The 12052-nt window shown below is 54.6% G+C and overlaps 1 protein-coding gene across 5 annotated transcripts in view; it reads left to right on the top strand.

The window, feature by feature from the left end:
* Septin9 (septin 9) overlaps window positions 1-12052 on the top strand; it is a 164091-nt gene that overhangs the window by 128878 nt on the left and 23161 nt on the right. Inside the window, exon 1 of one of the 5 annotated variants that reach the window (XM_021211896.2) lies at window positions 4026-4166. The exons of 3 other annotated variants lie outside the window; for them this stretch is intronic. The gene's annotated coding sequence lies outside the window, so the exon portion shown is untranslated. Of the gene's footprint in view, window positions 1-4025; window positions 4167-4515; window positions 4762-12052 lie in introns of those variants that run through there. One more of the 5 variants, XM_021211895.2, reaches the window with a different exon arrangement.

Genomic DNA, 12052 nt, shown 5'->3' on the forward strand with positions numbered 1-12052 from the left:
CCTCCCTCCCTAAACCTGCTTCTGGCCTTTCCCTCAAGGCCATTTGGCAGTGTCTCCCCACCTCAGGGTGTGTAGCCTTGAAGGTACGTACATGTATAGGACCCCAGCACACCCATACTTGCCACACAGCAACACTTACAAGTACCAGCCCTGCTTCTGTTCTCCAGGGCTAGACCCTCAGAGGGGTGGATGGGGGAGGGGCGGCGTTGTTCTTGGCATTCCGTTAGAAGCATCTGCTGTACTCCTGAGCTGTTGCCTGGGTGGCTGGAAGATCGTGGGCAGGAAGGTGAGCTTTATGCAAGCCAGGGTGCCTAACCAGAAGAGAACAGGATGCGTATACACACAGGGTGTGTGTACGTGTGTGTGTGTGTGTGTGTGTGTGTGTGTGTCCATGCACGAGGACCACGCCCACACGTGCATAAGTCTCCTTTTCGTGCCGCCTTGGCGCTGCAGGTAGAGTTGAGCATGGGTGTCCTGTGCTTCCTGGCAGGTGTCACGCTCTGAAATAAGCCTGTACGAGGCTCGCCGCTGCTTTCAGGGGAGGTGGAGACACCTGGTATCATCGAGAAGGACCTTGTGTGCTCTTCCCAGAGCCTGGGAGCCTGTGCAAGGACTCAGCTGGGGGTGCAGTGGGGAGTGGGCTTTTTAGCTGTCACACCTTGGCCAGGTGCCTGGAAAAGGGGAGGGGCTTCATCAGTTTTGGGATAAGGCTTGGTAGATGTGAGCCCGGCTTGGGAGCCCTCTGAGGATCCAGAAGGATGGCTTGATAGTGAACCTGCCCTGCTGGCTCTCCTTTACATTCCTGTGGGCCACATGAACTTCCTGTGGCTGCTAAAGTGGGTTTGTGCAAACCGTGTAGCTTGTCACCACAGACATTTATTGTGTTAGGGTTATGAAGGTCTGAAATCTATCCTGGGCTTCCAATACATGTGCAATGTAAAGCAATGTAAAGCGGTTCCCCCGCCCCTGGTCATAATACAAATGGTCTTGGTTCTGCACTGCCTGCCAGGTCTTTTCATCACCACAGAGTGGGAACCCCACATTCTAAGGAGCCAGCACCCTTGGTAGCCAGTAATCTGCTTGCTCTCACTCTCTGAATTATTTTTCAAGTGTACTCCTATGTGACTTTAGAATAAATAAACACAGCTTGGCGCGCTAGCTGTTGGAAGGCTACACGTGGGGCGGAAGCCAATGTGTGGATGGAGACCCAGGCACCGGAAGGGCAGGAGTTGAAGTAGCCTGGGCGTCTGTCACCTCCTCCTCTCTTGCTCTTTTCTGCTTTGGTACGCGCCCGCCCGCCTGCTTCCTAAGTCTTCCTCATGCCCAAGCTTCAGGGGCTCTATTCAGTAACAGCTCTGAGCTCCTCAGCGCTGGGTGTCTGGCAATGCACAGTGAGTCAGGCCAGCAGCTGGCTCCCCATGGGTTGGCCTCCTTCTCTCATGTCCCTTCAAGCCAGTGTGAATGAGAAGGGACATCCAGGAGCAAGCTGATGGTGGCTTTGGCACCATCTACATGGTGTGTGTGGCCAGGTATTGATTGAGTTGATTCCTTATGACAAATTCCCCTTTCCCTGACAGTGAACTTGTGGACACAGTTCTGCATCTCTATGATTTTTATTTCACTTTTTTCAAGGCGGGTGTTCCACAGAGCCCAGGCTGGCCCCCAACTCACCATGTAGCCGAGGATGGCCCTGAACTCCTCCTCCACATGCTGTGTTGGGATTGCAGGAATGTGCCACCATGTCCTGAATATGAAGTGTTCAAACCAAGGCGAGTGCATGCCAGGCGAGTGCTTTACTAACTAGCTACTTCCCCACCTTCTGAGAGTGAGTGAGTGAGAGAGAGAGAAGGCTGGAGAGATGGCTCAGCAGTTAAAGGCATTTACTGCTGTTCGGAAGGACTGAGGTTACCCCAGCATCACAGGGCCACTCACAGCCATCTGTAGCTCAAGTTCCAGGGGGATTCAACACCCTCTTCTGGCCTCCTAAGGCACTGCACACTCGTAGTGCACAGACATACAGGAAGTCAAAATACCCAAACACATAAAATAAAAATAAATAAATAAAATTTTTTAAATGGACAAGGTCAGCCAGGCAGTGGTGGTACACACTTTTAATCCCAACACTGGGGAGGCAGAAGCAGGCAGATCTCTGTGAGTTCAAGGACAGACTGGTCTACAACGTGAGTTCCAGGACAGCCAGGGCTGTTCTACAGAGAAACCCTGTCTGAAAGGACAAGGTTTCCTGTAGTTCAGGTTGGCCTCTCATGAACCTGAGGCTGGCCCCGAACTCCTGACCCTCCTACCCTCTACTATACGCCGCTCCTCAATACCCTTTCAAAACCTTTGATTGGTTGAACGATTTTTTTTTTACAAAGTATTTGTGTGTGCACATGAGTGCACACGGCCCCCTTGGAGCTTGTGTTCCAGGCAGTTGTGGGCTGTCTGACATGGATGCTGGGAACCAAACTCCCATCCCTCCTCTGGAGGAACTGAATGTGCTTTTAACCACAGTCCCTCCAGTCTCTTAACAGGAAGCATGGGTTTCATGAACTGGGTTCTCTCCACCCCTAATGTGACTTGTAGATCTGGTACTAGAAGTGACCAGGGTCTCCAAGAAGACTTCTGAGTCAATGGCTCTGAACCAAGAGCAGTAATGGGGTACAGGGTACAGCACCCCTCTAGCCAGTACATGGGACTGTAATGCCCAGCCTAGGGCTGGTCTGGGCAGTGTGGTGCCAGAGAAATCAGATGCTTTCTGGATTCCAGTGTCTTAGCACGGAAAGGAAGAAGTATGCGAAATATCTCGTCCATTTTCACGTTGGTGACATCTTGAACTGATAATATTTTGGCTTTGTGAGATCAATTAAAGCGGGCCACGTGATCCCTCCTGTCGTCCACCTCCCACCCACAGTGGTAGCAGAAGTTTAAAGTTCCATCTATAACTTGCATCTTGGCCTTTGTGCCAGCGGGTCTGATGGCACTTGAGTGGCTCTCAGGCTACTTCCTCGGGGATGGACGGGATGTCCTGCTTGGGGAAGAAGCCTCAGAAAGCCCCTCCCTGCCCCTTTCATGCTCTGGAGGACGCCTCCCCCCCCCCACCATTTGATGCTACTGAATGAGACTCTGAGCTGCACAGTCACCATGTATGGAGGGCCATGTGCTACGCCCAGGCTGGCAATCTGGAAAGCTCACTGGAGTTGCGCAGAGGGCCCCCCCAGAGAGCTGGAGGATTAAGTATAGGGTGTCAAAGGTAAAGGTTCAGAAGAGATGCGGCCCTGTGTCCCTAGAAAGGAGAGCCAGTAGGGCAGTTGATGGAAGGTTGGTCAGCTTTGACATGGGTTGATAGGAGTTCCTCTACTGAACTGCCGGGGCTGGGTGATAAGGGAGGGGTGGAAGGGGAGGGGTGGAAGGGGAGCGCTTCCTAGTTTGAATGGACCTGCTGCTTCAACTGTGACTGGAGTTGGTGTATCAACTCCAGACAGGGAAGGTAGATTCCAAAGATGCAGCGTGAGGGACCTGGGGAGGCCTGGGGCTTCTGTGTTCCGCTGGTAGGTAGGGCAGGGTCACGCCGAGGATGGAATAGGAGAGTGTGCACACACTGGGAGAGGCTCTGCTGTGCCATTTGTTCCTGCAGACTGGGGGATGGAGGTCACATGGGGGAAATCTGTCACTGGCCCCAGGCCCCTCCAGAGTTACTAAAGGCTCATCTCCCCTTGAACTAATTGCTTCTGCTCGAATCTCACCCCCAGCACTCCCAGTGTGGGAGCTGGCCTGGGGCCACTGTGGCCATGCCTGAGCCTGGGAGTGACTCATTCCAGGTCAGAGGTTATAGGGTCTGGCAGATCCCAGCATCTCAGCATCCAGGCCCAGCCCCAGCTCCAGAAGTATCCGCTCCTATTCTTTGGACCCCCTGGTTCATCACTCTCAGGGTCCCAGAACATCATAGGGCCTGCAAGGAGTTGGGGGAGGAGACTACTGACTCACTGCCCAGCCCCCACGGAGGCTCAGGAACAGTGGGAAGAAGCAGGCGCCAGAACACAACCGGAGTCCCTTAGGCTCCAGAGCAGAGAGTCAGGGTGAGCCAGCCCCAGCCCAGCCCAGCCCCAGGTTCTTGCTTCCTCGATTGCTTCCCCCTCCTTTGGTTGCAACCAGCAGAGCTCACTTAAGTAAGTTGGTCAAGCTGTCTCAGCTGCCCAGAAGCCTATGGGGGTGAGGGCATTGGGAGAGGGCGGGGCCTACCAAAACACAGAAGGCTGCCGGAAGACCAAGATGCATGCCTGTTATCTGACGGGTTGGGGTAGTGCCGGACCGGGTTACCATGTGCAGGGTCAATGGAAGACCATCCTGGCTGGGAAGAGAGTGCCGTGATTCTGGGTTGGCACAGACTTGGGCAAACATCGGTTAAAGGGTAGGGCTGCATGGCTCCGAGGACCATACTGTATCTCTCTACGTAACAGCGCCTCCGCGGATACCCTGTCATTTTCCTCTTATCCCCAGGCTTGCCCTGCTGCTGTCGCCTGCAGCCGGTGCGCCTCTCCCCGCCTCCTCGTCCCCTCGCCCTGCCCCTCGTAGCAATCCCCCAGCAAGCCTCCCTCCGCAGGCCGTCCTGAGCCCTCCTACCTCTCTGCCCCACGCTCTGGGAGGCTCCTTGTTCCGAGGCCACAAAGCCCCTTTGATCCTCTGCTCGGCTCCGAGCCATGTGACCCGGTGGGCGGGCCGCAGCTCTCCAGCGTCCAGGCAGCCCGACTTTCAGCTGCTGGGGTGAGTCCTCGCTCTTTGTTCTTCCAGCCCCTCACAGTTTGCTCAGGGGGCCTCCAGGTGGTGGGGCCCGCCTGGCCGGCCCCGATGGGTGCATTGGGGCTGGGATCCGGGTAGCCCCGGGGCCTGGGACTCTGGTTGGCAGACCGGCCCTGGGTTCCTGGGAGAATAGGCGGCGGGATGCCGGGTCTCCACGCGGGAACCAGATTTTCGATCGCAGAATAGAAGAAAAAGGGGCTTTGTGTGGCCACAGCTATCTCTTTGTGAATGTTTGGCCAACTCCACCGAGTGGTGAAGAGTGTCTTGGAGCACATTGCCCCGGCAAGGGGCTCTCTGACTTCCAGCCGGGGCAGGAGCAGAGGTGTATTGGTGGCTTCTTGCAAAAATCTCTCCACACTGAGTTATCAGCTTCTAATAGTGGGCGGTTTCCAACGCTGGCTGGAAATTAGTTCCTGCGAGCTGTTACAAAGGTGGCACTTTAGAGACCACAGGGGTGCGCTGTGGTGGGACCACCATCGGACCCTTGTATCCTCTGGCTTTTGGTGATGTGCTGAGCCCAGGAGGGTGTTGCTGGGTGGGGTGGGGGTTTGGTATGCATTTGTTTTGCTAGAGAATGTGCAACGGGGGTGTCTGCCTTCTGGAGCCTTGTGTTAAAACCTGTGCTCTGTGTAAAAGCCAGGGGCAAACAGTGGCCTACAGCAGAGGACCTGGGCCGGCCCAGAGAGTGGCCACCTGCATCCAAGCACAGAGGGAGAGGCAAATGCCTTCCCTTCTTGGACACTGCCTGAGCTTCCGACCTACTGTGCGCACCCCCACCCCCACCCCATTCTAAGGAAAAGCTGCCGGCTCTTGGTCAGAGGTCTGTAGAGAAGATCTGCTCCCCAAGAGGAGTGTGAGATTCCTTTTCTTAGAGAAAAATGTATCACCCGGAAGCAGCCCAGTAGTGGGTTCTGGCCGCTCTGTGCTGGACAGAGTTGGAATTTGGTTCAGATCTCACGTGGAAAGCCCAGAGAAGAGAGAGATGGGGTCTCCTGCAATGACGAAGGCTCCCCTCATCCACTCTCTGCTTCTAGCATCATGGGGCCCTTGGCGTTTATTTATACATGTGGGTCGCTCACTTTACCTAGTTTCGCTTGGCAGCCAGGGGGCTCCTTTTCAGCAAATAGGAAAACTGTGTTTATTAAGTCCTCTGGATGGGCAGCCAGCCTCCACCCAAGGCCTGCCTGGGAAGGCAGTTCATCCTTCTCTTCTTGGGCCTCTTTCAGGGTGCGAGGTAGAGGTAGGAGGCAGCTTTGAACTTATGGCTGCCCTACTGTCTCAGCCTCCTGGACGCAGGGATTATAGGTGTGCAGCACCATGCCCTTTTAAACTTTGGCCTCTGGGGAGGAACCTGAGTTGTAGCTGACCTGGCTGGCTCTTTCGGTTTCTGGTCAATCTTTATTGGTTCACCCCAGGTTCTGTTACATCTTCTGGAGCCTGTTCATATGTCTACCGGGTGGGCCCTGTGGTCATCATGGTGACAGCTCAGCCGGTATGCACAAGAACCTACCGTTCGTGGGGTGGGGTGGTAACCACCTCGGCAGAAGCCAGCTCCAGAACGGAGGCCGGGCTCCCAGTGTGGATTGTCACAAGTATGAGATAAATCTCCATGCCAGGTCTAAGTGGGACCTTCTTGGGCCTGTGGCGTCCTCTGACTAACAGATCCACTGCCCTCCAGCTCTGGGACATGGGTCAGGAGTCCCCTACCCATTGGGCAACCCCAGTGCTATTGCCTGTCATCCCCGCCCCCTCCCTTCCCTGCCACAATATCCTCCCCAGCTTCCTGTTGTGTCATTGCTCCTATCAGATAGGGTGGCTCTGCCGGGGCTGAGGCCCCCTTGTACAGAGAGGGCCCCACAGCCCGGGGCAGGCAGCACAGATTCCCTGCCTGTGTCAGAGGTCACTAGGAAGCCAGCGTTGAAGCTCCATTTCCGGTCTTCCATTCCTCCACACGGCACCGTCTCTACTGGCTTTCCCACACCACCCCGGAAGTTTCCAGGCTTCCTCTCTCACCTGCTGGCCCTGCGTGTGGGAAGAGCAGCTTTATTTTAATGCATGCAGGCAAAACCCCAGTGGCCACTGGCAGAGCCTGGGTGGGCCCCCTTGTCCTTACCGTCCCCCTTCCTCTGTAGACTAGGCCAATATTACCAATTGAGTTTTAGGAAATGGTCTGGGAGTGGTGCTCTCCCCACCCCACCCCTGCCCAGAGGGTCCCACTTCCTATAGTTTGGTCTTTTGAAAAGTTTCCAGCCAACTCTCTACCCTTCACTCTCTGGGTAAGCTCTGAATAAGCTCTGAGGGCTCTCCCAGACTCTCTGCCTTCCAGCACTAAGCTTTGATTTGTTTATTGAGCACCGGCTCAGTTCCTTGGGCAGGTAGGGACCTGCCCTCCAGGAACAGCAGAGCCTGGGACTCCTTCCCAAGGAAGACTTCTCAGGGTGGCTGTGAAGAGCAGCATGCTGTGTGTTCTGTGAGTCAAGTGGGGCTGGGGGCTCCTACCTGCCTCTGGGGAGGTGGGCATTTCTGTACTCCACATCTGAGACCTCCGCCTGCCAGGTCTCTGCAGCCACTGAGTCTCCACCCGGCCTGCCCGCTTGGTTGCATGCTGAGCCAGCCCACCTTGGTGCCTGAGGGTTGGGTGGGCCTACCTGGCTCTTCCTTTCCATTCTGTCACGCATCCTGAGGAGCGCACCATCCAGGCTGTGAAAGAAAGTTTTGCACTAAGGACTGTGGAGCCTGATCTTGTCTTCCTGCAGCCCCCTGAGCTGCTTAATCTGGTTCTATCCCCGCCCCTGCAGCAGAGCTCACCACCACTGTCCCCAAGTCACTGGCACCTGGTTGGGGTGTGGGGCCTGGGCATCCTTTAAGGCAGGATGCAGCTCAGTGCAGAAGCCCTTGAAAGACACAGAGGCTTCGAGTTTGTGAGATGGTCATCAGGAAAAGATGCTGTCATGACTTTATTCCCAGCATTTGGGAGGCAGAAGCAGGCAGCTCTCCGTGAGTTCGAGGCCAGCCTGGTCTACAGAGTGAGTTCCAGGACAGCCAGGGCTACACAGAGAAACCCTGTCTTGAAAAAAACAAAGAAAAATGCTTGCTATCAATCAGCTTTCACAGTGTGAGTTTTATCTACTCCATGTGGTAGTGTCTCCTGCAGGCTGTCCCCTGAACTTTACCCATGTTCCATGCCATGACACATGTGCCTGTACGCACATACACACAAACACACACACACACACACACACACACACACACACACACGCACGTTAAATTTTTTGTTAAAAGATAAACTATTGGCTGGCTGTGGAGCAAGGGCGGCTGGTTTAAGCACTGTCCTAACCTGGTTCAGTGGATGGATCTTGCCCAGGGCTCCAACCCCTCCTAATTCCTTAGCATCTTCCTGAAGCCAAGATTTGGGGGGGCATCATTGAGCACCTCAGGCTGCTGGCTGGCCACATGAGGACTGAAGTTCCTGGCACCCTTGTCTTCAGTCTTCCTAATTCTGACAGTTGTAGGTCCCACATCTCACCCTCTTTGAGTTTTTGAGACTTGTCCAAAACTCCCTATATATCCAAGGATGACCTATACTTCTGCTCCTAGCAGGGACTGAACTCAAGATGTCATCCACATTAGGAGAGCCAACTCTACTCCAGTCTCCTTTTTGGTCATTTGAGGCAAAGTCTGATTCTGTAACTCAGGCTGACCTTGAACTTACATACCTCCTGCTTTAGCCTCCCAGGTGGCACCATGCAAGGTGTCTGCCTTGCTTTTGGGTGCTAGGTGCCAAGCACAGGCTGGTCACCAGAGGTCGTGGGACAGTTGTCCTTCCACAGTGGAATGTACTCAGAGCTCAGAGCTCCAGGATCTCTTATCTTATCTCCCAGGCCTTGCTCCAGGTGCCTGTCACCACTGGAGGAGGAGATAAGACAGGCCTGGTCCAACCGGGGAGTGAACCCCTTTGCTGGGCTGTAGGGGGTTCCTGGCCAGGCCTGGCCCTGAGTGTGCTGAGGCTGGCCCTCCCGTTCAGTGGTGATTTTAGTGTCCTGTCTGTTCTTCTCAGTGGCCACTGGAATTTATTGATCGCTGTGACCCCATTCTGGATGACCTAGGTGTTTTGGTTAATGTTTGAATGACTAGGGACCAGCTTTGTGTGACCTCAGATTTTCTATTTTAGTCTGAATGTTTTCTGGTTTCACCAAGGCCAGCTCAGGGACTTTGCAGGGAGTCTGTTCTCCCTGCCTTTCTCCCATGTGAGAATTTTAAGGAAAGAGGACAGACAGGGGGTCTCTCTCTCTCTCTCTCTCTCTCTCTCTCTCTCTCTCTCTCTCTCTCTCTCTCTCTCTCTCTCTCTCTCTCTGTGTGTGTGTGTGTGTATAGGATCTGAGTTCCAAAGCCCCCATAAGACAGGTGTGGTGGGGGGAGTGGAGACAGGAGGATGCCTAAGCCCACCAGCGTAGCTTGGTTGGATAGCTTCAATGTCTGTAAGAGACCTTGTCTCCAAATTAAGGTGGATAGGCCAGCAAGATGGCTCAGCAGGTAAAGGCACAACCCGAGGTCAGTCTCTAGAACCGACCCAGCAGAGAGAACAGCTCCTGCAAGTTGCCCTCTGACCTCAGTATCTGCGCCATCGCGCAGGTGCATATGTTATCCACAGGAACAGAACAAATGGAGGCTGGGCGTGGTGGCACACACGCCTTTAATCCCCGCACTCAGGAGGCAGAGGCAGGTGGATTTCTGAGTTCGAGGCCAGCCTGGTCTACAGAGTGAGTTCCAGGACAGCCAGGGCTACACAGTGAGATTGTGACTGAGGAAGGCACTTGGTATCTCTCTCTGGCTTCCACATTTGTGTGCACACATGCCCAAGTGCACACACACACACACACACACACACACAATTACGTACATAAGCACAGAAGAGACAAAGTAGTGTTTCTTGGGTGACTTTCGCAGGTTCTTTCCAGGGACAGAGGATTGGACTAACAAGGCCCTGAGGACCCTGTGGGAGCCGACGTTTTGGGGGACAGGAGTGGGTCTTCTTTGCAGCGCTGAGCTGGAGAGGTGCCTCCTACTGTGATGATGGTGGGGTGTTCACTGTGGTCTCTGAGCCCATTGACTAGGGGTGAGCATTGCTCCTGGCAGTTGGTGATAGAAGGATGGCATGGGCCTGACACAGAGTGGTGGAGAGGGATGCCAGTAGCCACTGGGGAACAGAGGGGGAGCATCCTGGCTCAACTGCAGCTGACCTGGTGACAGAGGGCGCCAAGCTGATGAGCTCTGTGACTAGTTCATACCCACTGGCTCTGTATAAGTATTTGCTCTTCTGTCATTGCAGCTGGGTCAAGTGGAGCCACCACAAGCTGACCTGGTAACTGGTGACTGTAAGCTTGGTGGTTGGTGATTGGGGTCTCTGTAGGGGTGCCTGAGCCTTTTCTGGCGCGCGCCTCCACCTGCCTCCTCCCTGGTGCTGGGATTAGGCTGGGATTACTAGTGTCACACACTCATCTTTTGCTGTAGGTTCTGAAGGATCCAACTGTGATTGTCACGATGGTGCAGCAAGCCCTTGGCCCAGTGAGCCAACTCCCCAACCCCAGAGCCTCCTCCTTCTGAGATGTTAAGTCAAGCTTAATGTACAGAGGGTAGCTGCAGATGAGATTCCCCCAACCCTTCCGCAGTGAGCCACCCTGGGCAGAGCCAACGCCCTCAGCCACCAGAGGGGCTGATTGTGCGTCTCCACCTCCACGTGGGAAGGTTGGCCGGGCTCCCTGGGGCCCAGTGAACCTCTGTGGCATGTATCTAGGAGGGGGTTACTTCCTCCTGTTGGTGACTTCTGGAGCCTGGCCAATGCAGAACTTAGGAGGATAGAGACCGATCCCTGAGAGTTGGACCCTTGGCTCTCAGTTCAGCTGCTCGTGTACCAAGTCCCCTCGAACAATGGAAGAGTCATGACGTTCTCCACTGTGTAGTCTTCATCCAGGTTGAAAGGGTGCCGCCGTACTCTTACACTTTAGCACCCCAAAAATGATGAGAACTCCTGAGGGCAGACAATAGAATGGCTCAGCTCCCAGAGAGTGGAGCATCCTGTGTAAAGCCTGGAGCCTTTGTAGAAGTAGGGTTAGCTTAAGATAGAAGGCTTAAGTCAAGAAAGGGTGCCTGGTTTGGCTCTGACGAAGTTCTGTTTAGAAGATGAGGTGAGACATCAAGGAAAGAGCAGCCGGTTAAACGTAATGCAGGGCGGTTGGGAGACCCAAAATGGGTCAGGATGGGAGGCCCACTGCTCAGGATGGGAGACCCACTGTGGGTCAGGAGACCAGGGTCAAGGTTCTGGGCTGTCTCTGCTGTTGGACATGCAGCTGGTTCCTGAAGGACCCGGTGGGCATATTGTGAGCTTCTGGTGTCTTGCTGGCTTTGAGACTAACTCACGCAAGCTTCAACACTGAAGCACTTCATGCCTGTAACCCTAGTACTTGAGAGGTAGAGGCAGGAAAGACATGAGTTTGAGGCTGGCCTGGGCTCCACGGTGAGATCTAGTCCCAGTGTGCTCCCCCAAGGATATATGTGATGTCAGGACACAGACATTTAGGGAAGTGGACCTCCAGGTTCTGCCTTGGGCTATAGCTCTGTGAGGTTTTCCTGGTTCGAGTGAAGATAGTCCCGCCCATCTGCACAGAATTTGGAGAGTAGAGGGCTAAGTGTCCTGGGCTGCGGCTGTTGACGAGAGCCAAGCATTGAAGATAGGTCTTCCAGAAGTTTCTGAATCTTGGGTAATATGTCCCAGAGCTTGAAGTGGAGGCGACGCCTGGGGCCCTAAGATTTCACCTGGAGCCAAGGTAGCTCTGGTCTGAGGCAGGATCCACTCAGGATTTGGCAGCGTGGACAGGGGACAGGGGAGAACTTGGGAAGTGTGGGTCCCTGGATCATGGAGATGTTCCACGTAAGGAAAGATCAGGGGTGTCCCCCACACCCATGTGCCACCCCCACACTACCCTCCCTCACACATTGCCTGCTTCCTGCTTGCCTGGGAACAGTCAGGCTGTTTCCAAGTTGATGTTTGGCTGTTCCTTTCCAGCCTTCCAGGTATCATGACCACCTCTCCAGCCCCCTCCATGGTTAGCTGTGGACGGACACACACACACACACACACACACGCGCGCGCGCGCGCACACACACACACACACACACACACACACACACACACACCACGTGTGCATCTCCTGTAGAGTCCTGAGGCTGTCCTGGGGGCCACAGCAAGCTCCTCCTT

The sequence above is a fragment of the Mus pahari genome, chromosome 14 (assembly GCF_900095145.1).
Source record: "Mus pahari chromosome 14, PAHARI_EIJ_v1.1, whole genome shotgun sequence".
In the NCBI taxonomy this organism is placed as follows: Eukaryota; Metazoa; Chordata; class Mammalia; order Rodentia; family Muridae; genus Mus; species Mus pahari.